This window comes from Rhinoderma darwinii, chromosome 5, assembly GCF_050947455.1.
Source record: "Rhinoderma darwinii isolate aRhiDar2 chromosome 5, aRhiDar2.hap1, whole genome shotgun sequence".
Lineage (NCBI taxonomy): Eukaryota > Metazoa > Chordata > Amphibia > Anura > Rhinodermatidae > Rhinoderma > Rhinoderma darwinii.
The window spans coordinates 229,777,538-229,804,112 of NC_134691.1; the positions used below are offsets into that span (position 1 = coordinate 229,777,538).

General features: G+C 46.6%; 3 non-coding genes and 6 pseudogenes across 3 annotated transcripts; all 9 read right to left on the bottom strand.

Moving 5' to 3' along the window:
- LOC142653842 (U2 spliceosomal RNA) lies at positions 1 to 188 on the bottom strand. Its single transcript, XR_012848698.1, has one exon. It is a non-coding gene; the product is annotated as a U2 spliceosomal RNA (small nuclear RNA).
- A 6,432-nt stretch (positions 189 to 6,620) lies between these two features.
- LOC142654713 (U2 spliceosomal RNA) lies at positions 6,621 to 6,690 on the bottom strand (annotated as a pseudogene).
- Positions 6,691 to 7,973: 1,283 nt separating this feature from the next.
- LOC142653793 (U2 spliceosomal RNA) lies at positions 7,974 to 8,165 on the bottom strand. The gene has a single exon (XR_012848662.1). It is a non-coding gene; the product is annotated as a U2 spliceosomal RNA (small nuclear RNA).
- A 1,312-nt stretch (positions 8,166 to 9,477) lies between these two features.
- Positions 9,478 to 9,619, bottom strand: LOC142654573 (U2 spliceosomal RNA; annotated as a pseudogene).
- Positions 9,620 to 10,902: 1,283 nt separating this feature from the next.
- Positions 10,903 to 11,101, bottom strand: LOC142654155 (U2 spliceosomal RNA). The gene has a single exon (XR_012848901.1). It is a non-coding gene; the product is annotated as a U2 spliceosomal RNA (small nuclear RNA).
- A 6,303-nt stretch (positions 11,102 to 17,404) lies between these two features.
- Positions 17,405 to 17,622, bottom strand: LOC142654294 (U2 spliceosomal RNA; annotated as a pseudogene).
- A 6,186-nt stretch (positions 17,623 to 23,808) lies between these two features.
- Positions 23,809 to 23,987, bottom strand: LOC142654086 (U2 spliceosomal RNA; annotated as a pseudogene).
- A 762-nt stretch (positions 23,988 to 24,749) lies between these two features.
- LOC142654620 (U2 spliceosomal RNA) lies at positions 24,750 to 24,815 on the bottom strand (annotated as a pseudogene).
- Positions 24,816 to 26,098: 1,283 nt separating this feature from the next.
- Positions 26,099 to 26,273, bottom strand: LOC142653761 (U2 spliceosomal RNA; annotated as a pseudogene).
- Between the last annotated feature and the right edge of the window lie 302 nt (positions 26,274 to 26,575).

Below are 26,575 nucleotides of genomic sequence, written 5' to 3' on the forward strand. Positions count from 1 at the left end.
GAAGGGTGCACCGGTCCTGGAAATACTGCAATACCAGGTCAATGCGTGGAGTGGACAGAGCAAGCTCTATTTCCATCTCCCTGTTCTAAAAATCCATTTAATATATGGTCCCCAGATAGGGGACGTATCAGATATTAAACTGATAAGAACAGATTTTTTGATTGAAAATTGCTTTATTGACAATCAATCGTCATCATACAAACATTACTGCGACGCAGCGCAAGCCATGAAGCAGTAAATAATAAATAATAACAGTCGTCAAACATAACATGACAGTATAATACACAGTACAGGCTAGCCTATGCTATACATTACACCACATGCTACACTAACATTCTTGCATTCACTAACGCCAAACAACAAAGCATTACAGACAAGTGATGGGATAGGGGAGTGGGTAGGAGGGGATAGGGAAGGGGGAAATCACAGGCCCGAAGCTTTATTGAAAGACAACACACAAGAAGGGAGAGTGGGGGGAAGGGGAGTATCAGTCCTCTTCCTCATCGACGTCCGGGCTGTCCCAGGTGGAATAGTCTCTGAGCAGGCTGTGGATCAGCCTGCGGCAGTCCTGGACGGACACACTCTCTCTCCGCAAAATCAGACGGTTCCTGGCAAACCATATAGCGTCCTTAAAGCAGTTCATAAGGCGCCAGGCTTCCTGGATTGCTCCATCCGTGGTATTCCCAGGAAATAGTCCATAAAGTACCGAGCGGTACGACAGTCTGTTCCTGGGTACTGAGTCCTTGAGTTCATGTTCCAAGGCTTTCAACAGACCCTGTGCAAAGGGGCACTGCCAGAAAATGTGCAAAGATGTTTCCTCCGTGAAGGGGCACCTGGGGCAGTACCGGGTCTTGCACAGGTTGCGGGCATGCATGAATGACCTAAGAGGCAGTCCTCCCTGGATGGCCATCCATGAAATGTCCTTGTGCCCGTTGGTCAACCTGCCAGATGACACGTTAGTCCAAACAGTCTCCAACGTGTCGGCCTGAAGCCCTGGAACAGACTCCAGTGGGTCCTTTGCTCTGATGTGCTTGTGGATCGTCTTAGGTTTCCACAAGTCGGGCTTAAGACCCTCCAGTTGATGCTCCCTCACGAACCGGACGACATCTCCGTAGAACCAGGGAGCGTGCCAGTTGTAAGGGAAGGAGCTGTCCCACTTGTCCCAGCCAAAACCTCGCCAGAGGGGAAGGAGGAAGTAGCGGGACATGGCCTTGCCCGCAGAGCCGTTTGCTGTCCTCAGAGTCCTACGAACACAGTCACATACAAAAGCGATCCGCAGCAGAGTGGGAATGTCGGGTATACCCTTCCCACCTTTGCGGGGCTCCTTGTACATAACAGTCCGCTTTACTCTGTCCATTTTCGAGCCCCAGATGAAGCGAAACACAGTCCTGGTAATGGCCCTCGAGACGGTGGCAAGAGGGGGCCATGCCTGTGCAGTGTATTGTAGCACAGGCAAGACTTCGTTACGCAGGACCATTGCTTTGCCCTCAATAGTGAGTTGTCTGAGGCTCCACAGTCCGATCCTTTGGTTGACTTTGGCCAAGCGTTCTTCCCACGACTTTAGGGCTGCACCTTCCTTACCGAACCAGACTCCCAGAATTTTGATGAAGTCCGGCTTGATAGTAAACGGGAAGGAGGCAGGAGAAGGCAGGTACCACTTTCCGAAGAGCATGGCTTCCGACTTCCCGCAGTTGACTTTTGCCCCTGAAGCGCGTCCGAACTCCTCGCAGGTCTGGACGAGTGCAGTCACCGAACTCTGGTCAGCGCAGAAGACGGTCACGTCGTCCATGTACAGCGAGCATTTGACCTCGAAGTGTCCTGGACCTGGTGCGGTGATCCCTCTGATCTCTCCATTCTGCCGGATAGCCTCTGCGAAGAGCTCTATAACACAAACAAAAAGGAGAGGTGAAAGAGGACAGCCTTGTCTAACCCCCGACGATACAGGAAAGGGGTCAGTCTTCCAGCCGTTCACCAGCACCGAGCTGTAAATGTCGCAATACATCAGGTTAACATACAAACAGAACAACCTGCCAAGCCGCAGCCTACGCAGAGCCTTACCCATGAATTCGTGAGAGACCCGGTCAAAAGCCTTCTCCTGATCCAGACTGACCAGGGCCGCGTGTGTACGGCGGCTTTGCATGTAATGCACCGTGTCCCTCACCAGGGCAAGACTGTCGGCCACCCTACGGCCAGGAATGCCGCAGGTTTGGTCCGATCCGATGATCTGTCCGATGACAACCTTCAGTCTGTTGGCCAATACTTTGGCGAGGATCTTGTAGTCCACGTTCAGGAGAGAGATGGGACGCCAGTTTTTCAGGTCACATCTCTCCCCCTTCCGCTTATACAAGATCGTGATCATGCCTTCTCTCAAGGACGGTGGCATTCTACCCTCCACCACCATCTCCTCATAGAGCTCCAGCAGGTCCGGACAGATCAAGTCCCCCAGCGCTACATAGAGCTCTGCTGGGAGACCATCACTGCCCGGGGTCCTGCCGGGTCTGAAGGATTTAGCGGCAGAGAGCAGTTCCTCCACCGTCAGGGGTACATCCATAGCCTCCGTACCTGCAGGATCAAGATGATTAGTGATACCTGACAGGAATTTATCGGCGGCTTCGGGGTCAGTGGTTTTCCGGGAGTAGAGGCTTCGGTAGTAGTCTGTGACGACTCCCATCACCTCCTTCTTCCCAGAATGCATGTTTCCGGTCTCATCTCGAAGTTCCTTCAGGGGCGTGTGGCCGGCATGGAGTTTCCTGAAAAAGAACGAGTTACATTTCTCACCCTTCTCCAGGTTCTCCACCTTGGAACGAAAGACAATTCGCTTGGATTCCTCCTCAAAGTGCCTTTTCAGGCCCTTTTTGGCTTCCTCCAGCTCCTTCCTGACGTCCCAGCCGCATTGAAGGAGGTCTTGCAGGGATCGCAGCTGACGCTGCATCTCTCTGAAGTCTCTCTTCCTCTCACACGCCTGTTGACGACTTTTTGCCTGAAAGAAACAACGAAATTCAACTTTAACATATTCCCACCAGTCACAGGTTTTGTCAAAGAAAACTTTATCATTCCTCCAAACAATATAGGCGTCTCTAAGTTCCGCCAGTACCTCCTCTCTTTCCAGCAGGGCACAATTCAGCTTCCAGGAGCCAGGGCCGGGAGGAAAACCGTGGCCGATGGCACCCTGGAAGAGAATGGCCCTGTGGTCGGAGAAGAAGCAGGGGACCATGGAGTGCCCATGCTGCTTGACTGCCCGGGAGGTGAACACAAAGTCAATCCGAGAACGAAGTGAGCCATCGGGTCGGCTCCATGAATAGTTCACAGAGCCGATCCCCATGGAGCCCACAACGTCCTGCAAGGATGCTTCGGTTACCATCTCGATAAGCAGTTTGGAACTGACATCCAGTTTGATTGAAGTGCCGGAACTTCGTCCATCCTCTTCGATGGGGCAGTTGAAGTCCCCGGCCATCACCACTGCCCTAGTGGTGGCGAGCTGGGTCCGCAGGGTCTGGAATAGTTCCAGGCGCTCAGCCTTCATAGGGGGAGCGTACACGTTGATGAGCCTAATCGGCTCTCCTGCCCAGGAACCGTCTACGACCAACAAGCGGCCGCAGGCGAGCTCCTGGACAGAGTCAACAGTAAATACGCCTCCCCTAATCAGGATGGCAACCCCTGCAGACTTACAGTCGCCCCCACCAGACCAGTAGGACGGGCCATGGGTCCACTGCCTGGCCAGATGATGGTATGACCTGGAAGAGGGGAGAGTACATTCCTGCAGCATAAATACATCACTCGACTGCTTGGAAAGAAAAGTTAGCACCATCTGACATCTAGTCCTATCTCTAACACTCCTCACATTGAGGCTAAAGATGTTAAGTTTAGCAGCCATGGGGGAGAATAAAGAAGGTCAGTGCAAACGATACACCTTAGTTACCAGTCCGGTCGGGCGGATCCTCCTCTCCTGGCGGGTCCGAAAGATCCAGCAGGCCCTCTGACAAAAATTGTTCCAGGATTGTAGCCACCTGGATGTCTGTTGTGAAGTCGATGACCTCAGGTTCAGACACGAGTTCCTCCACCATCTGCTCCATTTCCTCCTGCTGCGCAAGGGAATCTTCGCAGATTTCTACGACTTGTCGCTTTGAGGACTCAGCAGCTGGGCTGTCCCTCACCTTTCTCTTCCTCTGGATGGCACCTGAGGAGACAAGAGGGGGAAAATCCTCCAGGGAGAGGACTCCAGCAGCTGGAGGGGAAGATGTTAGTGCTGCTGGAGCTGGGGAGAAGGGAGGCTGGGTTGGGAGAGGTGCAGGTGACAGGACCACTGAGATGGGTGGGTAGGAGAAGGTGAGAGCCTCAGTGGGGGTGACAGGGGTTGGGGACGGGGGGGTGGGGAGGGCCGGGCGAGGGAGGGTGGGAAGGGTAGGGCGAGGGAGGGCCGGGAGACGGGGGGGAGGGACTGTCGTCTTCTTACCATCCTTCTTATTCCCGGTCTTCTGCGCCGCTGGAGCTCTGGCTGGGGCGGGGTTCCCTCTGGCCGGAGCTTTCGCCGCTACAGTTGCCCAGGATCGATCCCTCTTCGGGCAGTCCTTGTAGGAGTGGGCTGCTTGTCCGCAGAGGTTGCACATTGTCCGTTTCGGGCAGTCTTTGGTCTCGTGTCCTGTTACCCGGCAGTTCTTGCAGGCGTCCTCCTTGCAGTCCTTCACCGAATGACCCTTCTTGCTGCATCTCCTGCAGATCTGCGGCATGTCCGGGTAGTAGATGAGGCCGTAGGAGTTGCCCAGCGAGAATGACTGGGGCAGGTGCTGGAGGCCGTCTTCCGCGCTCGAATCCTTGTTCAGTCGGACGATTACCGACCACTTGCCAGTCCAGAAGCCGAGTCCGTTCAGGATGTGGGTGGGTTCCCTCACCACTGTGCAGAACCGCTTCAGGAGCGTGGTGATGTCTTTGCCGGGGGTGTGTGGGTTCCGCATTGAGACCGTCACCCGCCTTTCCTCTCTTTGGACAGGGCAGTTGCCCACAAAGCGAGAGAAAGGGGATTCAGGCCTCGCCGCTTTCACCATCTCCCAGTACCTTCTGCAGATGTTGATCGAAGCGAAGGTCACGAAGAACATCCCGGTCATGAAGGCCTGGATGCTGATGGTCTCCGGCTTAGCGAAGCCCTGGTCCAGGAGCATCTTCTGGCAGAACACTTCTTCCGTCATGTCCGGCACTCTCCCGTCCACCTCCTTCAGCTTCAGGGCCACAGTCTGCTTCATCCAGGGCTCCAGGGTTGGAGCAGCCTGGTTCGGCTTCCTGGTGGCCTGTTGGCTTGAGGGGGCTTCAGGAGGAGATGTCCTGGCCTGGGTCGGCTCACCTGGTCCATCAGCCTTCTTCTTCTGGGTGGCAGGGTTGCTGGTTGAGGCCATGGCTTCTTCCAGCTGTTCCTGTCGCTTGGGGAGGATCTTCGATAGCTCTTTCCCGAAGGGGGCGGAGCTATGCAAATCTTCTCCTTGCTGGCCGAGGTTCTTCCACGAAATTTCTTCCGCAGCGGTTCCTCGTCGAGCTTCTTCTGCGGCCGAGCTTCTTCAAAGATCCCCTTCAGCAGCGGCTCTTCTCCGAAGGTCTCTGTCGCAGTTCTCCTTCTTCCCGGCAGCGATCTCCCGGAGCTTCTTCCCCGATGGCGGCTTCTCCCTTCTGGATCTTCGTCTTCGGTGGTTCTTCTCCGCAGTTCGTCGCCGGCTTCGTCTGGAACGCTCTTGGATCGCTAAGCTAGTGTTTATAGCCCCCAGTGGTTCTCCGAGCTATCTATCCTTACAAGGACTGATAAGAACAGATTTTTTTTTTTTTTTTTTTTTTTTTTGAAAGCCCGAGTCGTGCTTTCTATCACCCAAGTGCATAAAAAGTGCAGAGGTGCCACACAAAAAGTGCACAAGGATGCGGTCTATCGCAGCCCTTCTCTTAAAAGAGAGAGGCCCCGCATAACCATTCCCTGACCCTCCAAACCATAGGCCTAGAGGATCAAGGATCGATGGTCCCCCCTCGCCGAAGCTTAGGGAGACCCAAACACACTCCTAGGCTTCTACCTGGGCTGCCACCCCAGTGTCCACCTAGGAGCCTGCATCCTAGTTGCACCTCCCCTCCGAAGAAGGGAGGCCGGGTTGCAGGGGAAAAAGGAACCAGAAGGCCACACATTTTCCCCCTAGACCTCAGGAGGGTCCCAAAAGGGCACCGCATCCCAAAATCCTTGTGACAAACGTGACAAACACACAGTGAAAAACAAAATTAAATAAGTGGATGTGCGCTGTGATACAGCCTGGACATCCGCCAGGTATAAAAAAATTCCTCATCTCCCAGCCAGAAGGCCGGGAGAATAAAGGTGTGTGCTCATATAGCGTGAAAGAGAGTGCGTGCAAGTGTGCCTTCACTCAGTGGGATCCCACCCCCAGTGAGTTAGGGCACCCCAGGGTCACCAGCCCTGGGGCACATAGCAACTCGGGCTTCCAAACTACCCGGCCTAATGACCTCGATCCGGCGGTCGCCTGGTCACCTACAAATGGTACCTTTAAACCAAATGCGTACACCAGAGCGATGACCGTTGTGGTTCCCTGCCCTCACCTCGGCGTTCTGTCATCCCCCTACGATGGCCCACGTACCACCGGCAGGGATGATTACTAACCTCAGCTTGAGCAGGTACTACACTTGATCTTAGCCAAAAGGCCGAGAAGCGATAACCCGAGCGGCCCTTGCCTTGCCCGAGCCTGTCCCATACTGCTGTTCACCCCTTGCAGCGATTGATTCAGCCTACTCCTAGGCAATTCCATGGGGCCCTGCAGGCTCACACACATTTACAGCTACTAAGCGGGAGGGAGGTGAATAAAGGCCGGAGAGGAAGCTACACAGGATTTGCTTCTTTTGCTTGCACCACAATGCAGTGCTGAAAGAGGAGGAATCTACATAAAAACGCCTTCCTGGCAACGCCCAAATGCCCTCCTGCCATGCAGATAAACACTGGCAGCGGCAGCAAGTGCATGCCCACAGCCACCCCTTGTTCCTTCACACCTTGTATCAGCTTTAATCCAGTCCTGTGCTGCCTGCTGAGCAGCACTGAACAACACTGCCTGGGCCCAGGCTTTTATCTCTGAGGCAGGCCCCATTATGATGTCAGAAAGCTGGCTCTGGAATCCTGAGGGCTCCACTATGACACGTGCAAAGTTCCGTCTGAACTTTATATAAGACGGTGAGGCTCAGTCAGTCACTCAGTGTTGCCTGAGAGGGCAACACTGCAACAGCCGGCCGCCAGGCTGTCTTTTTTTTGCACATTTATTTGCCTCCAGGAGGCCACAAGAGGGAGACAAGGGACTGCAAAATGGAAAATAGGCATCCACCAACTTTACAGACAACTTGTTCTCCTTGCTCCTACAACCTCCATCCTTGCACAGTTTGTTATTCTTCTAGGTAACATAGTAACAAATCCAAATTGCTGCTCTCTTTGTAGGCAAGCAAGGGTTTGTTGCAACTGCAATTCTTACTTCTTCTTGGAAATGTAGGGACGACAGTACATTCCATCACATCCATCTAGTGTACACAGGTAGGTCCATTGTGGCGGGCGGGCTGCTTTAATGGCTGTTTGCTGTTCCCCCTACTCCACTCCACTATTTGACTGTGGTGCTGCATCAATCAATCAATCAGTGGCTGGCTCAGGTGCAGCTCTTTAACCTACCTAAAAGGGAGGGCGGAGAGAAGACAAGGAAGGTGAATGAGCTGTTCCAATGTGAAATGCCGGAAACACAGAAACACAGAAGACACACACACACACACACACAACAAGAGGTGGCAATGTATTAATTAATTGCATTTAATAAATTAGCTCATTATCACACATGACTGTACAAATGCATTGTCCAACAGGTGTTGAAATAATGGGATTAAAAGGGGAGATCCCATCAGAAAGACAAAAACAATAGCAAACACAAATAGCACTTTTGGAATCTGATTTTAGTCAACACATAAGGGAAGGGTGCACCGGTCCTGGAAATACTGCAATACCAGGTCAATGCGTGGAGTGGACAGAGCAAGCTCTATTTCCATCTCCCTGTTCTAAAAATCCATTTAATATATGGTCCCCAGATAGGGGACGTATCAGATATTAAACTGATAAGAACAGATTTTTTTACTTTTTTATTGAATTATTCAGAAAATACAATACATTATATCAGAAGAATTTTGCAAAACATGAACAACAGATAAGAACAAAAAACATCAAAGTCCTGACATCAGAAACATTTAAATCATGTCACCAAGCCTTTTCTAACCGCGCAAACAGCAAGCATCTCCAATAGTTCCTGCTTCAGGGGTTTACCATCCCATTCATTCTTGACCTCTTCCACCAACCAAGGTGGTATTTTATATGTTTCCATAAAACGGAAAAATTGTTTTGTCAAATGCGTCTCTATTATTCCACGCAAAACCTCTACATCCGCCTTCTTCCGTAAATTAATCGACTCTCTTATTATATCCTCTCTTTCTTCACTTTCTTCTTTAGATATTTTAGCTTTCCCAATTTTCCTTTTTTCAGCAATTTTACCTTTGCCCACATCAGTATCTTTAATACCTCCTCCTCCACTATTCTCCACTTTTTCCGTTACTGAAGAAACCTCTTCAATATTCGGTTTACTTTTCTCCCTGCTTGCTCCACTCTCTTGTTGCACTCCTCTTCTATGTCTCTTTGGACATATCCTGAAGACATGCCCACCCTCTCCACACATGTTACAAATCTTTTCCTCTTTGCAGTCTTGATAGTCGTGGCCTTCATGCAAACATTTTGTACACACAATCTTTTGACATTCTGCTGTATTGTGCCCATATTTCTTACAGTTCCTGCAAAAAATGTCCATTCCAGAAAAGAACAAATCTCCAGTCGTGTTTCCAATTTTAAAGCGAGCTGGTGGGGTTACCATTTTTCCTGAAGTTCTGTCCAGTTTCATTGAACAAAAAAATCTCCATTTTCCGGTCCAGAAGCCAAATTCATTCAGAACTTTGCCTTTCTCCACAACTTTCTCGCAATACTTCCCTAGGAATATACTAATATCCTCCTCTTCAACATATGGCGAGTACATCTTGACGGTCACAAGACGCTGCCACACAGAAAAGTGTGGTACCAACACCACACCTTCCAACTTTGGATCTTCACGTGACTTCAACAAGTTTACCGAAAACTTCAAATACGTTTCTTCATTAATGAACGTGACGTCATAGACACCTCTCTGTGGGTAGTCCATTACCGCCAGTATGTCCTCCTTGCTCAGCCGAAACAGTCCCAGCAACAAATCTTCGCTCAGGAAACGCAGGTCTTTCTTGGTCCTTTCCAGTTCCGTCACCGTAAAACGAACAGCATTCCTGGTCCTCATATATTCCGGTATGGCCTCCATTCTGATGGTTTTCAGGATAGACCTTCAACACCGAGGTGTCAGGTGGGTGATCGCTCCTCGTTGCCCTGGACTAATCCTCCTCCCCAATAGCAGCAGAGGGGTGAAGTCTCTTGTGAAAGAGACGATCCCCCCAGGCCAAGGAAAAGGGTACCAGGGCACCTCCTGACCAAGAAACAAGGCAATACCCTAAAGCACTACACTTGATCTTAGCCAAAAGGCCGAGAAGCGATAACCCGAGCGGCCCTTGCCTTGCCCGAGCCTGTCCCATACTGCTGTTCACCCCTTGCAGCGATTGATTCAGCCTACTCCTAGGCAATTCCATGGGGCCCTGCAGGCTCACACACATTTACAGCTACTAAGCGGGAGGGAGGTGAATAAAGGCCGGAGAGGAAGCTACACAGGATTTGCTTCTTTTGCTTGCACCACAATGCAGTGCTGAAAGAGGAGGAATCTACATAAAAACGCCTTCCTGGCAACGCCCAAATGCCCTCCTGCCATGCAGATAAACACTGGCAGCGGCAGCAAGTGCATGCCCACAGCCACCCCTTGTTCCTTCACACCTTGTATCAGCTTTAATCCAGTCCTGTGCTGCCTGCTGAGCAGCACTGAACAACACTGCCTGGGCCCAGGCTTTTATCTCTGAGGCAGGCCCCATTATGATGTCAGAAAGCTGGCTCTGGAATCCTGAGGGCTCCACTATGACACGTGCAAAGTTCCGTCTGAACTTTATATAAGACGGTGAGGCTCAGTCAGTCACTCAGTGTTGCCTGAGAGGGCAACACTGCAACAGCCGGCCGCCAGGCTGTCTTTTTTTTGCACATTTATTTGCCTCCAGGAGGCCACAAGAGGGAGACAAGGGACTGCAAAATGGAAAATAGGCATCCACCAACTTTACAGACAACTTGTTCTCCTTGCTCCTACAACCTCCATCCTTGCACAGTTTGTTATTCTTCTAGGTAACATAGTAACAAATCCAAATTGCTGCTCTCTTTGTAGGCAAGCAAGGGTTTGTTGCAACTGCAATTCTTACTTCTTCTTGGAAATGTAGGGACGACAGTACATTCCATCACATCCATCTAGTGTACACAGGTAGGTCCATTGTGGCGGGCGGGCTGCTTTAATGGCTGTTTGCTGTTCCCCCTACTCCACTCCACTATTTGACTGTGGTGCTGCATCAATCAATCAATCAGTGGCTGGCTCAGGTGCAGCTCTTTAACCTACCTAAAAGGGAGGGCGGAGAGAAGACAAGGAAGGTGAATGAGCTGTTCCAATGTGAAATGCCGGAAACACAGAAACACAGAAGACACACACACACACACACACAACAAGAGGTGGCAATGTATTAATTAATTGCATTTAATAAATTAGCTCATTATCACACATGACTGTACAAATGCATTGTCCAACAGGTGTTGAAATAATGGGATTAAAAGGGGAGATCCCATCAGAAAGACAAAAACAATAGCAAACACAAATAGCACTTTTGGAATCTGATTTTAGTCAACACATAAGGGAAGGGTGCACCGGTCCTGGAAATACTGCAATACCAGGTCAATGCGTGGAGTGGACAGAGCAAGCTCTATTTCCATCTCCCTGTTCTAAAAATCCATTTAATATATGGTCCCCAGATAGGGGACGTATCAGATATTAAACTGATAAGAACAGATTTTTTTTTTTTTTTTTTTTTTTTTTTTTTTTTTTTTAAAATAAAACCATTCAGTTTAACTTAAAGCAACAGTACACAAACCATTTTGCATTTTAAGGCATAAGTTGCCTTAGTCGTACATCATCATGGCTATTTTATTCCAAACAATAATAATCAAGACACAGAAAGGATTGTGAAGAACAAAAATAAAACAGGAATAAATCTTATCAATTAGCTATATTTCACCAACCTTCTCCACTTCTTAAATTTCCATATCCCCTCTGCGTCTATACCACCACCGCACTGACTATCCCAACGATAGACTACGTATAGTCTTGACAAAACCATCCTCACACACTCACCAATGGGTACCCACTTATGTTTGAAAACACCTAAATTACGTACATCCCATAAGCTTTCCATTATACACACCATAATCAACCATAAGATCCTATCACTTACTCTGTTACAAGCCCCTATAGCAAACATCGCAACCTTCCAATCCACAAACTTCACCCCAGCTAACTCCTTACAGACGCCACCCATCCTCCTCCATACCTCATACGAATAATTGCAGTCCCAAAAAAGATGCCTAACAGTCTCCCGTGAATTACACCCAACCCTTGGACACACCTCAAATCTAACTAGCATTCTCCTCCTCTGCACATCTCTAACAGGCAATATATCATGCAACGCCATCCACACTATGTCCTTTTGTCTATTGGACATACCTCTCACGCCTAACTTCTTCCAAGTATCCACAACATCCTCTCCTCGCAAACCCACAATGTTACACACAACCTCATTCACACACAATCTTTTTAGCACAGCCTTCTTATCCAGAAACCCACCCATAGGCACTGCAATCAAATCATATTTCCTAATGAACCTTTCAATCACAACATACCATACCGGACATACATAAGCAACAGGCACAGTAGCGTCTCTCTTAAACCAATTTAACCCATAAAGCATCCAACCGGCCATATACCTTACCATATACGCACTCTTATTTCCTTTCCCCAAGAGCCCCACCACTGTTTTAATATAATTTAACCCAAGAAAGACCTCCACATTCGGAAAATCCAAACCTCCATTCTCACAAGACTTATAAACATACTCACGCTTCAACTTTTCCATTTGACTTCCCCACAGAAAGGTAAACACCATTTTCTCAGACTTTTTGATTTTCCTACTAGCGGAGGGAAAAATACTAGCCACAAAAACCAAAATAGGCAAAATCACTGTCTTAATTATCAACACCTTCCCTGATAAAGTCAGGTCTCTAAGTCTCCAAAAATTCAATTTCTTCTCAATCCTCTTGCCACATTCATCCCAACTCTCATTCCCTCTCAAGTCCTCATTAAACTGTATCCCCAACACTTTTACTGCACCCACTTCATTCCTCACTCCCTCCATACTTACCCTCCTATCCCCAAAGCACTTAAAGACACACTTATCCCAATTCACCTTAAAAGCTGATGCCCCACAAAAAAAATCCAACCATAATTTTGCTCTATTCAACCCAGCCATACAATCACTCATAACCACAACATCATCCATATAACCCAGAATTTTAACGTATTTACCTCCACTCCCTGGGATCAAAAAACCTTTCACCACTTTATCTTTTCTTACCAAACACATCAAACTTTCGATCACACAAATAAACAAAACTGGGGACATAGGACACCCCTGTCTTACCCCAGATCTCACACATACTTTTGAACTTAAATTACCATTCACCAACACTTCACTTGACACATCCCTATACAAACACTTCACACCTTCCAAAAACCTCACTGGGAAGCCCATCCTAACAAGTACAGCAAACATAAACACATGCGACACTCTATCAAACGCCTTTTCGAAATCTAACGCAAGCATCATACACTTCTGTTTCCTACTCATACAGTCCCCAATCAAATCTCTCAGCAAAACCAAATTATCAGACATACTCCTACCTGGCACAGCACAGACTTGGTCTTCACCCACAACCTTTCCTACCACCTCACGCATACGATTAGCCAAAATTTTACTAAAACATTTATAATCCACATTCAGCAGTGAAATCGGTCTCCAATTACCCAAACACTTCTTATCCCCTTTCTTATAAATCAAAACAATCACACCCTCTTTCATAGACTCACACAAAACCCCCTTATCCCATATAAACTTACATACTTCCACCAAATCCAACCCTATTATCTCCCAGGCCTTCACATAAAATTCCACAGGAATACCATCTTTACCAGGTGTTTTATTTTTCCCCGCACTCATTATCACTTTCTTTACTTCTTCAGACGTTACATCCTCATTCAACCCCACACAATCCTCCTCTCTAAGAACATTTTCCAAACCATTCAAAACTTCATCCATCAACCCGATATCAATCCACTTTTTGCCATATAGTTCTGAATAAAACGATTCCACCACTTTTAACACATCCATACCCACTATACGCTCCCCCTTCGCATTAACAATTTCATCCATATCATCTTTCTTACCACACATTTTCTTGAAAAAAAACCTTGTGCATTTTTCATTTTTATCTAAGAACTCCACTTTAGACCTAAAAATAATCTCCTTTCCCTTTCTTTCCAAAACTTGCTTTAACTCGTTCCTTGCCTCCTCTAGCAAATCACTCAAATCAATTCCCTTCTCACCCATCTTCCGCAACCATTCTATCCTAATATTCAATTCCTTATACTGGTTACGTTTCCTAGCAGCCTGCTTGTATCCCCATCTCACAAAAAAAATTTTAATCTGCCCTTTCATCCAATCCCACCATTTAAGCACATCCACAAAACTATCTTTTTCTCCCTTCCACACATCATACTTTCGTTTGAACTCATCCATCACTTCAACATCCTCCAATAATCTAGTATTTAACTTCCACACCCCTTTCCCAAAACAAAGTTTACTACTTACCTCCACCCATACCCGTAAACATACATGGTCTGAAAAAGGTACCTCATTCTGAACCATCTTATTACACACTAAACCCTTAGATATGCAAATACGATCAATTCTTGACTCAATACCCCCTCTATCTGATTTATATGTTGGCGGTGGTGGTTTACCCAATGACAATTCGGCTGCATCTATAAAAGAAAAATCAGATATAAGTTGGTTAAGCTTTTTCCCAGTTACATCCAGACCATCCCCATCAAAAGAACAATTAAAGTCTCCCAAAAAAAAGGTAGGAATCCTTCCAGGTAAGAACAAACTTAGCTTTTCCAACAACGCCAGCCTTTTTGCTCTATCTATAGGACAATAAGTATTCACCACCCTAACCCTAACTCCCCTGCAACATACCACTGCAATTACACATCTACCTGTTTCCACCACTGTATAACTCTCCAGATCCATACCCATATTTCCTAATAGGATCCCCACCCCATCATTCTTATTGGAAGTAGATCCTGACCAGACATACTGCCCATATGGCCAATCCCCCTCCCCCAGTGACTCAGATATACCACACTCTTGCAGGCATATGATCTCTGCCCCAAGATTCCTAACATAGTCCAGCACAACAGCACGTCTAGGCTTTGATGTAATTTGCCTGACATTCAAGGATAAGACATTAAGTGTAATTTTGGGGTCCATATTTTGATCTTTTTCCGTAGATATCCACCAATACCCCACTGTTTAATCAGCCTACACCTCCTGGTGGCTGACAACCGGACACAAAGATAGCTTTGTCCACGTCTTCTCCTAAAAAAGGAAAGTCCTCAGGAAAATGAGAAATGGGGTAGACTCCCCTATCCGGGCTCACTCCATCTTCACTCAGAGGAGACAACATGGTGCGAAGTCTCTTAGAAGATGAACCTCCTTCCTCCTCCTCAGAAGGCCTCACAAGTGCAGTTGAAAAGTCCCCTTGACCACCTTCACCTTGTTGGTCCACCAGAATTCCTTCCCAGGAAAAGACAGGTGATTTGGATAAAGAACCATCCACCTCCCCATCACCTCTTAACCCAGTCAGGTCATCAGAGGGGTGAGGCAGGTCTTTCTCAACAGGTGCTACCTCCATTTCATCAGCCAGCGTATTTCCAGACCGATTTAACTCAGGGAGAGTCCCATCAGACACCTGGGCAGGCACTGACTCCTCAGTTCCCGGGGCAGCTGGGCCCTGAATCACATTAGACCTCATACTGCCAGGTTCACCTGCAACTACTTCCGCCAGAGTCCTAACCCTTCTGTTTTTAGCACGCTCTGGACAGTCTTTAAAGGCATGACCCACAATGCTGCACATGTTACACACAATTGGGTTTTTGCAATCCTTGGCCAGGTGACCGTCCTGATTACATTTGTTACATGTAACACCTTCTTGCGTACAATCTTCATGAACATGGCCATATCTTTTACATTTCCTGCAAAACACAGGAGGCTGGGGAAAAAATAAGTAGCCTTTGTCCCGGCCGATGGCAAAATTCCTAGGAGGGTATTTCACACCCAGAGGCCCTGAAGGATCCTCCTCAAATCTCACAAAGAATTTATGCTTCCCTGTCCAGAGGGATTCAGCATTTAACACCTGGTGAGAATAGCTGACGTAAGAGCAGTACTTCTTTAAGAAGGAAGTAATATCATCCACCATCACATAAGGATTGTACATCAAAACAACCAGTGGAACATCGTTGTTATATAAAACGGTGAAGATAAGTCCATCCAACCCAGGGTTTTGCAAGTTAGCATTAATTGCGGCATACAAGTTGTAACAAGCATTCAAACTTTTAAGAACCAAAGTGAAGCGATTACCTCTGGGATCTTGAAGACAAAGGATGTCGTTCCTACTCACGTTGAGGGTCTTGAAAATGACTTCATTCACCAGGTGTTTCAATGAAAAAAGGTCCTTCTTGTTCAAGGGTACGTCAATGCCAAATCCATTCTTGATCCGGGTTTCCCCGATCCCAGCGTATCGAAGCCTAGCTCCCATGATCGCTCGACAGTTGATCACCCAGCCTACCCCCTTATAGCAGCAGTTGGCTTAAGCCACCGAAGTGGCGATGCCAAAAGGCCAAGGGCATGACATGCTGACCTCCTCTTGACACGGGATCGTGCCAAAAGGCCGAGAAGCGATAACCCGAGCGGCCCTTGCCTTGCCCGAGCCTGTCCCATACTGCTGTTCACCCCTTGCAGCGATTGATTCAGCCTACTCCTAGGCAATTCCATGGGGCCCTGCAGGCTCACACACATTTACAGCTACTAAGCGGGAGGGAGGTGAATAAAGGCCGGAGAGGAAGCTACACAGGATTTGCTTCTTTTGCTTGCACCACAATGCAGTGCTGAAAGAGGAGGAATCTACATAAAAACGCCTTCCTGGCAACGCCCAAATGCCCTCCTGCCATGCAGATAAACACTGGCAGCGGCAGCAAGTGCATGCCCACAGCCACCCCTTGTTCCTTCACACCTTGTATCAGCTTTAATCCAGTCCTGTGCTGCCTGCTGAGCAGCACTGAACAACACTGCCTGGGCCCAGGCTTTTATCTCTGAGGCAGGCCCCATTATGATGTCAGAAAGCTGGCTCTGGAATCCTGAGGGCTCCACTATGACACGTGCAAAGTTCCGTCTGAACTTTATATAAGACGGTGAGGCTCAGTCAGTCACTCAGTGTTGCCTGAGAGGGCAACACTGCAACAGCCGGCCGCCAGGCTGTCTTTTTTTTGCACATTTATTTGCCTCCAGGAGGCCACAAGAGGGAGACAAGGGACTGCAAAATGGAAAATAGGCATCCACCAACTTTACAGACAACTTGTTCTCCTTGCTCCTACAACCTCCATCCTTGCACAGTTTGTTATTCTTCTAGGTAACATAGTAACAAATCCAAATTGCTGCTCTCTTTGTAGGCAAGCAAGGGTTTGTTGCAACTGCAATTCTTACTTCTTCTTGGAAATGTAGGGACGACAGTACATTCCATCACATCCATCTAGTGTACACAGGTAGGTCCATTGTGGCGGGCGGGCTGCTTTAATGGCTGTTTGCTGTTCCCCCTACTCCACTCCACTATTTGACTGTGGTGCTGCATCAATCAATCAATCAGTGGCTGGCTCAGGTGCAGCTCTTTAACCTACCTAAAAGGGAGGGCGGAGAGAAGACAAGGAAGGTGAATGAGCTGTTCCAATGTGAAATGCCGGAAACACAGAAACACAGAAGACACACACACACACACACACACACAACAAGAGGTGGCAATGTATTAATTAATTGCATTTAATAAATTAGCTCATTATCACACATGACTGTACAAATGCATTGTCCAACAGGTGTTGAAATAATGGGATTAAAAGGGGAGATCCCATCAGAAAGACAAAAACAATAGCAAACACAAATAGCACTTTTGGAATCTGATTTTAGTCAACACATAAGGGAAGGGTGCACCGGTCCTGGAAATACTGCAATACCAGGTCAATGCGTGGAGTGGACAGAGCAAGCTCTATTTCCATCTCCCTGTTCTAAAAATCCATTTAATATATGGTCCCCAGATAGGGGACGTATCAGATATTAAACTGATAAGAACAGATTTTTTTTTTTTTTTTTTTTTTTTTTTTTTTTTTTTTTTTTTTTAACCCTCAGAGGTAAAAATATAAGTTCATTATATTTTTTGCACCTCAAACACTTTCACCAAACTTACACTCTGTATTTAGTGCGTTTCTTTAAGCTCATCATCGGGTCAATGATTTTTCTTTTTTTAAACATATTTATTTACATTTACAATTAAACAAAAAAGGCATACAATCCCATCACCTTAGTCTAAACCCTTCACTCCACCCACCATTTATACTTTAACTACATACCTCCACTTCAAAAATTTCCAAATACCCTCTGCATCTGCTTCCCCAAACCTTTTCTTGTCCGACAAATATACCACATACATTCTATCCAAAATCATCCTCAAACACCCTTCTACCGTCACTTCCTTTCTTCTAAAGACATACAAATTCCTTACATCCCACAAAACTTCTTTAATGATTGCTAACATAATACACCACACCCTCTGTTTTTTCCTATCTAACATTCCCAACCCAAACATTATTACCTCAAACGTCAGTTTTTTAACCCCAACCACCTCTTTACACAAAGGACTCACACCCTTCCACACTTCCTGAGCCACATCACAATTCCAGAATAAATGTAAAATACTTTCACACCCTCCACACCCCACTCTTGGACATGCTTCACTCCTCCCAATCCCACGATTTCTTTGAAACTCTCTCACAGGCAACGCTCCATGCATACTTTGCCATACAATCTCTTTCTGTCTATTTGTTATCCCATCCGTTTCCAAACTCTTCCATACTCTCCCTACATTCACCCTTCTCACCATATTTATAGGACACTGCACTTCTTTTCCTTCAATACATCTCAACATCTCTTTTTTATTTCTCAACACATCACCCTTCCTCAACAACTCATAGCTTTTCAAAAACTTTTCCACATACAGATACCACTTTGGACATATAAGTGCATACGGCACTCTTAAATCTCTCCCTATCCATCCTAATCTGCATAACACACTCCCACTCAGATATCTTACCATACATGCAAATTTCCAATCACCTCCCATCATCCTTCTTACTGCAAACACACTATTCACTCCCAAATATACCTCAATATTAGGAAACCCCATTCCCCCATTCTTTACACTTTTCCTCACAGTCTCTCTCTTCACTCTCTCCATCTTAGAACCCCAAAAAAATACCATCAGCACTCTATTCAATCTTCTCAGCATCATAGACCCTGGCGGAAAGACAAAAGCAACATACAACAAAATTGGTAAAATCACACTTTTAATCACCAGAATCTTCCCAGCAAAAGACAATTCTCTCAAACGCCAGAAATTCATTTTCTTAATAATTTTTTTACCAACATCCTCCCAACTTTCATTCCCATCCAATTTTTCATCAAATTTCACCCCCAAAATCTGAATCGCTCCTTCCACACATTTTACACCTAAATCTTCTCTCCTCCCAATGTTCCCAAACCTCTTACATTCACTCTTATCCCAATTTACTCTAAATGCAGATGCCCCACAGAACAAAGCAACTAACAATTTTGCACGCCTTACCGCAGCATCGGATTCACAAATCACACACACATCATCCATGTATGCTAATACTTTTACTTCTTTCCCACCACAACCAGGAATCTTCACACCTCTCATACATTTATCCTTCCGAAACATCTGTAATAAAGGCTCAATCGCACAAATAAAGGCAATCGGAGACAGGGGACACCCCTGCCTCACACCGGAACCCACACTTATCTCACCACCAACCCATCCATTAATGAGAATCTTACTATACACATTCTTATACAACACTCTTACAACATTCACAAAGTCACTAGGAAAACCCATTCTTACCAAAACTCTAAATAAAAAATCATGCGCCAAACGATCAAAAGCCTTTTCAAAATCAATTGACAGAACATTCAATACTTGTTTCCTCTCCATGCTATCCCATATCACATCTCTCAGCAAACACAAATTCTCACTAATCCTCCTCCCCGGCACTCCACACACTTGCTCCTCCCCAACCACCTGACCAATCACATCTCTCATCCTATTTGCAATCAGCTTAGCAAACACCTTATAGTCCACATTCAACAAAGTAATCGGCCTCCAATTTTTAACATCATTCACATCCCCTTTCTTATAAATCAAAACCACCACCCCACTTTTCATACTTTCAACCATCCTACCATTCTCCCACATAAATTTATAAACTTGCACCATATCATCCTTAATCACATCCCACATTTTTATGTAAAATTCCATCGGTAACCCATCATCCCCTGGGGTCTTATTCACAGCCATACTATCCAACACTCTCTTTACTTCATCCTCCTCAATGTTTCTCATCAAATTTGCATATTCAATTACTTCCACCCTATTTTCAATCATACTCACCACTTCAGCCTCCAAGTCCCTATCAATCTCTTTCACTGCATACAATTCTTTATAAAAACTTTCAACCACAGAAAACACTGCTTTTCCTTTCACCACCCTTCCATTTTTATCATAAACTCTCACCAAATCCTCCTTTTTCCCCACTACTTTTTTGAAAAAATACCTAGAACATTTTTCCCCCTTTTCCAATTTATCTAATTTTGACTGATACATAATCTTTCTACCTTTTTCTAACAACCATTCCCTCATCTCATTTTTCACACAATCAATCTCCTCATCCACACTCCAACCTCTCTTTTTAACCTTCTGGAGAAAATTCAACCTTATATTATAACATTCATACCTCTTCCTCCTCTCCACAGCTTTCCTATAACCAACCTTTCTAAAAAACACACGTGTTCTTTCTTTAACCCAATCCCACCATGTTATTATATCCACAAAATCACCTTTTTTCTCACACCAAAACCTATATGTATCCACATATTTTCCACAAACACTCTCATCATCCAACAAACTCACATTCAATTTCCATAAACCCCTCCCACTCCCACAATCCTCATCCCAGACCAACTCACACTTAATGCACTCGTGATCAGAATATCCTACCTTCATTTGCATATATCCCTTACCCATCACCCCCTTAGAAACAAAAATCATATCAATTCTACTGCTGTGTCTCCCACTATCCGCATAATAAGTATCTACTATAGGGTTAACACCACACAGGTGCACTACATCCCTCAATCCAAAATCAGTGAGTACAGACTTTAGCACATTCCCAGACACATCCAAATCCCCTCTAGTATCACAGTTAAAATCCCCCACCCACACAATATGTTCCCTACCTGGCAAAAACAGTTTAATTCTCTCAAACAACTCCACTCTCTCTTCCTTTTTTGCAGACGCATACACATTAATTACACGCACATTCACACCACATACTTTTATAACCACTAACAGGCACCGCCCCTCCTCAATCACTGTGTAGCTACAAACCTCCACCCTGCTACTCCTAACCAAAACCCCCACACCATCATTTCTATTGTGACTAGAACATGACCATATTGCTGCACCAAAACCCCACTCCTCCTGCTTAACTATATACTCTATCCCACACTCCTGCACACAAATTAAATCTGCTCCACTGAAAGACAATTCCTCCAAAATGGCTGCTCTCCTGGCCCGGTTTTTAAACACCCGGACATTGGAAGACAAAATTTTAAACGACATTTTATAACTGCCCTAGGCAGAAAAAGGTGAAAAAACACAAAGCAGAACCCTCAAACTTTCCGGGTTAAAGGCCCGGGAGAGTTTTCTTCACTAGTCTCATACTCCATGTTCGGCTCAAACAATGCCTGAAAGGCGTTCGCCGTCTCCACACTTTGCGTCTCCACCACTTCAATTCTCTGTTTTTTTGGAAAGTTCCCCACTCTCTGTGGGCGAAAAGACATCTCCACTTCTCTCACTGGACTCAACACTCCAGAGGAAGACCATTCTGATATCCTCTGAGATTCTTCTACCACAGGGCTTGGCATGTCCTCAATGAAAGTTTCCTCAATTGCCTGCACCTGCGTGCTATCTCGCTCAGCCTCAGCCAATATTGCATCAAGGATTTCTTTCTGCCTTTGCTCCTCCACCTCCCTTTCTATCCTTAACCTCTCATTGGCTTCCTCTTGCTTCTGGATATTCTTCTGTCTCTGTGCCTCTCTTTCCTTTTCCTCTTTCTCCTTTCTCTTCTTGCCCACTGGGCAATCTCTATACAGGTGCCCCACTTCACCACACAAATCACACGATCGGGGTTCCGTACATGCACCTGCCTCATGTCCAGCCAGCTTACAATTCCTGCACACCTTCACCCCAGGGCAGCACTCCTTAGTGTGACCAAACTGGTGACAGAACCGACAAAATTTTGGCATATTTTGATAATACAAATATCCTCTATAGCCAGCAATGGAAAAGGACAATGGAGGGCTCTTAACTCCACCAATACAATCCGGGTCCAGCTTAAACTGGACGAAAAATTTATAAGTTCCATTGAACACTTTCAATGAGCTGGTCATTTTGGTTCCCCCTTTCACACTGGTGCAATATAAACTCAAAAAGTTCTTGATTAAGTCCAGCTGGGTAAATGGGTTGAAGACATGTACAAATAGTACCCTCTCTCCCATAGCAAATAGAGGCACAAAAGAGACATTTTTCAAAACCTCACAGTTAGCATTCACTTTTAAGGCTTCATAGAAATTTAAACAGTCATTTTCTTCTTGAAAGGACACATCATACAATCCTTGCTTTCTGTTTTCTTGCACGCAGAATAATTTATAAAGAGGGATACCTGCCATGTCGACCACCAGCTTCCTTCCAACAAATTCAACGGTGTTCTTACCAGAATCACTTGGGTCTACCTTAATTCGTATGGTTCTCTCCACCGGTGTTGTCCTTGCTGCATCCATGCTGACTATACCTGCCGATCCACGATCACAGAACGATCACCACTCTGGTTCCTCCCAAGGGAAAACCCGCACCCCCTGACCAAGACCAGAGCAATAAACTCTGATCTTAGCCAAAAGGCCGAGAAGCGATAACCCGAGCGGCCCTTGCCTTGCCCGAGCCTGTCCCATACTGCTGTTCACCCCTTGCAGCGATTGATTCAGCCTACTCCTAGGCAATTCCATGGGGCCCTGCAGGCTCACACACATTTACAGCTACTAAGCGGGAGGGAGGTGAATAAAGGCCGGAGAGGAAGCTACACAGGATTTGCTTCTTTTGCTTGCACCACAATGCAGTGCTGAAAGAGGAGGAATCTACATAAAAACGCCTTCCTGGCAACGCCCAAATGCCCTCCTGCCATGCAGATAAACACTGGCAGCGGCAGCAAGTGCATGCCCACAGCCACCCCTTGTTCCTTCACACCTTGTATCAGCTTTAATCCAGTCCTGTGCTGCCTGCTGAGCAGCACTGAACAACACTGCCTGGGCCCAGGCTTTTATCTCTGAGGCAGGCCCCATTATGATGTCAGAAAGCTGGCTCTGGAATCCTGAGGGCTCCACTATGACACGTGCAAAGTTCCGTCTGAACTTTATATAAGACGGTGAGGCTCAGTCAGTCACTCAGTGTTGCCTGAGAGGGCAACACTGCAACAGCCGGCCGCCAGGCTGTCTTTTTTTTGCACATTTATTTGCCTCCAGGAGGCCACAAGAGGGAGACAAGGGACTGCAAAATGGAAAATAGGCATCCACCAACTTTACAGACAACTTGTTCTCCTTGCTCCTACAACCTCCATCCTTGCACAGTTTGTTATTCTTCTAGGTAACATAGTAACAAATCCAAATTGCTGCTCTCTTTGTAGGCAAGCAAGGGTTTGTTGCAACTGCAATTCTTACTTCTTCTTGGAAATGTAGGGACGACAGTACATTCCATCACATCCATCTAGTGTACACAGGTAGGTCCATTGTGGCGGGCGGGCTGCTTTAATGGCTGTTTGCTGTTCCCCCTACTCCACTCCACTATTTGACTGTGGTGCTGCATCAATCAATCAATCAGTGGCTGGCTCAGGTGCAGCTCTTTAACCTACCTAAAAGGGAGGGCGGAGAGAAGACAAGGAAGGTGAATGAGCTGTTCCAATGTGAAATGCCGGAAACACAGAAACACAGAAGACACACACACACACACACACAACAAGAGGTGGCAATGTATTAATTAATTGCATTTAATAAATTAGCTCATTATCACACATGACTGTACAAATGCATTGTCCAACAGGTGTTGAAATAATGGGATTAAAAGGGGAGATCCCATCAGAAAGACAAAAACAATAGCAAACACAAATAGCACTTTTGGAATCTGATTTTAGTCAACACATAAGGGAAGGGTGCACCGGTCCTGGAAATACTGCAATACCAGGTCAATGCGTGGAGTGGACAGAGCAAGCTCTATTTCCATCTCCCTGTTCTAAAAATCCATTTAATATATGGTCCCCAGATAGGGGACGTATCAGATATTAAACTGATAAGAACAGATTTTTTTTATTGAAAGCCCGAGTCGTGCTTTCTATCACCCAAGTGCATAAAAAGTGCAGAGGTGCCACACAAAAAGTGCACAAGGATGCGGTCTATCGCAGCCCTTCTCTTAAAAGAGAGAGGCCCCGCATAACCATTCCCTGACCCTCCAAACCATAGGCCTAGAGGATCAAGGATCGATGGTCCCCCCTCGCCGAAGCTTAGGGAGACCCAAACACACTCCTAGGCTTCTACCTGGGCTGCCACCCCAGTGTCCACCTAGGAGCCTGCATCCTAGTTGCACCTCCCCTCCGAAGAAGGGAGGCCGGGTTGCAGGGGAAAAAGGAACCAGAAGGCCACACATTTTCCCCCTAGACCTCAGGAGGGTCCCAAAAGGGCACCGCATCCCAAAATCCTTGTGACAAACGTGACAAACACACAGTGAAAAACAAAATTAAATAAGTGGATGTGCGCTGTGATACAGCCTGGACATCTCCCAGCCAGAAGGCCGGGAGAATAAAGGTGTGTGCTCATATAGCGTGAAAGAGAGTGCGTGCAAGTGTGCCTTCACTCAGTGGGATCCCACCCCCAGTGAGTTAGGGCACCCCAGGGTCACCAGCCCTGGGGCACATAGCAACTCGGGCTTCCAAACTACCCGGCCTAATGACCTCGATCCGGCGGTCGCCTGGTCACCTACAAATGGTACCTTTAAACCAAATGCGTACACCAGAGCGATGACCGTTGTGGTTCCCTGCCCTCACCTCGGCGTTCTGTCATCCCCCTACGATGGCCCACGTACCACCGGCAGGGATGATTACTAATCTCAGCTTGAGCAGGTACTACACTTGATCTTAGCCAAAAGGCCGAGAAGCGATAACCCGAGCGGCCCTTGCCTTGCCCGAGCCTGTCCCATACTGCTGTTCACCCCTTGCAGCGATTGATTCAGCCTACTCCTAGGCAATTCCATGGGGCCCTGCAGGCTCACACACATTTACAGCTACTAAGCGGGAGGGAGGTGAATAAAGGCCGGAGAGGAAGCTACACAGGATTTGCTTCTTTTGCTTGCACCACAATGCAGTGCTGAAAGAGGAGGAATCTACATAAAAACGCCTTCCTGGCAACGCCCAAATGCCCTCCTGCCATGCAGATAAACACTGGCAGCGGCAGCAAGTGCATGCCCACAGCCACCCCTTGTTCCTTCACACCTTGTATCAGCTTTAATCCAGTCCTGTGCTGCCTGCTGAGCAGCACTGAACAACACTGCCTGGGCCCAGGCTTTTATCTCTGAGGCAGGCCCCATTATGATGTCAGAAAGCTGGCTCTGGAATCCTGAGGGCTCCACTATGACACGTGCAAAGTTCCGTCTGAACTTTATATAAGACGGTGAGGCTCAGTCAGTCACTCAGTGTTGCCTGAGAGGGCAACACTGCAACAGCCGGCCGCCAGGCTGTCTTTTTTTTGCACATTTATTTGCCTCCAGGAGGCCACAAGAGGGAGACAAGGGACTGCAAAATGGAAAATAGGCATCCACCAACTTTACAGACAACTTGTTCTCCTTGCTCCTACAACCTCCATCCTTGCACAGTTTGTTATTCTTCTAGGTAACATAGTAACAAATCCAAATTGCTGCTCTCTTTGTAGGCAAGCAAGGGTTTGTTGCAACTGCAATTCTTACTTCTTCTTGGAAATGTAGGGACGACAGTACATTCCATCACATCCATCTAGTGTACACAGGTAGGTCCATTGTGGCGGGCGGGCTGCTTTAATGGCTGTTTGCTGTTCCCCCTACTCCACTCCACTATTTGACTGTGGTGCTGCATCAATCAATCAATCAGTGGCTGGCTCAGGTGCAGCTCTTTAACCTACCTAAAAGGGAGGGCGGAGAGAAGACAAGGAAGGTGAATGAGCTGTTCCAATGTGAAATGCCGGAAACACAGAAACACAGAAGACACACACACACACACACACAACAAGAGGTGGCAATGTATTAATTAATTGCATTTAATAAATTAGCTCATTATCACACATGACTGTACAAATGCATTGTCCAACAGGTGTTGAAATAATGGGATTAAAAGGGGAGATCCCATCAGAAAGACAAAAACAATAGCAAACACAAATAGCACTTTTGGAATCTGATTTTAGTCAACACATAAGGGAAGGGTGCACCGGTCCTGGAAATACTGCAATACCAGGTCAATGCGTGGAGTGGACAGAGCAAGCTCTATTTCCATCTCCCTGTTCTAAAAATCCATTTAATATATGGTCCCCAGATAGGGGACGTATCAGATATTAAACTGATAAGAACAGATTTTTTGATTGAAAAATGCTTTATTGACAATCAATCGTCATCATACAAACATTACTGCGACGCAGCGCAAGCCATGAAGCAGCAAATAATAAATAATAACAGTCGTCAAACATAACATGACAGTATAATACACAGTACAGGCTAGCCTATGCTATACATTACACCACATGCTACACTAACATTCTTGCATTCACTAAAGCCAAACAACAAAGCATTACAGACAAGTGATGGGATAGGGGAGTGGGTAGGAGGGGATAGGGAAGGGGGAAATCACAGGCCCGAAGCTTTATTGAAAGACAACACACAAGAAGGGAGAGTGGGGGG